This window comes from Petromyzon marinus, unplaced genomic scaffold (genome assembly GCF_048934315.1).
Source record: "Petromyzon marinus isolate PM22_M1 ecotype Great Lakes invasive population unplaced genomic scaffold, UKy_Petmar_22M1.pri1.0 PM_G_Scaffold_11, whole genome shotgun sequence".
In the NCBI taxonomy this organism is placed as follows: Eukaryota; Metazoa; Chordata; class Hyperoartia; order Petromyzontiformes; family Petromyzontidae; genus Petromyzon; species Petromyzon marinus.
Window position 1 is genome coordinate 4215389 of NW_027422662.1, and position 729 is coordinate 4216117.

Consider the following 729-nt stretch of genomic DNA (forward strand, 5'->3'; position numbering starts at 1 on the left):
TTGTTTTTGCTCAAGCGGGTGGAGCGTGGGTGGGAGGGAAACCCACGGCGGCGCGCCGCACCTGTTTATTCCCGTGCAGGACGGGGTTTTACTTTGTGAGCGCGCTCACTGTGGCACGCCGCCATTGAACAGGGTAGCGCATCGCAAGCGCAAAGCGTACGAGCCGCTAATTAAGCTACGCAAACACGGTCGACATCCCAGGCAGAGGTACAGGGGTGCGAGACATTAGGGGTCGGCAGTCTGGACCTGACAGAGCAGCCGGGGGGTAGCGGTATGAGTGGAACGGGGGAGTCGGTGGGCAACGGCCCTGACAATTCAGTGATGGCGGGGGACGGTAGCCCCCACAGTTTGGCGTCAGAAGCGGTACGAACCCCCGCGTTACCCCACGCAAAAATAAGGCATATATTCACCGGCCGGGGTACCCCTTCGTGGAAAGCGTTTGCCCGCAATGTCCTAGGGGCTAAGGAAATTAGTGGGTGGACGGACGCGCAGGCGTTACGTCAACTTAATATGAATCTGGATGGGCGGGCAGCCGATTTTGTGGAAGCCCTACCCGCAAGCGCGCAGACACAGCTAGAGGAGCTGATGCGCCGACTTGATCTGCGTTTCGGTACGCGCGATGAGGAGGAGGCAAAAGCAGCCTTAGAGGCACGCCGTTGCCAACCCGGTGAGGACCTGCCTGATTATGCCGAGGATGTGCGCGAGCTAACAAAGATCTTACACCCGGGG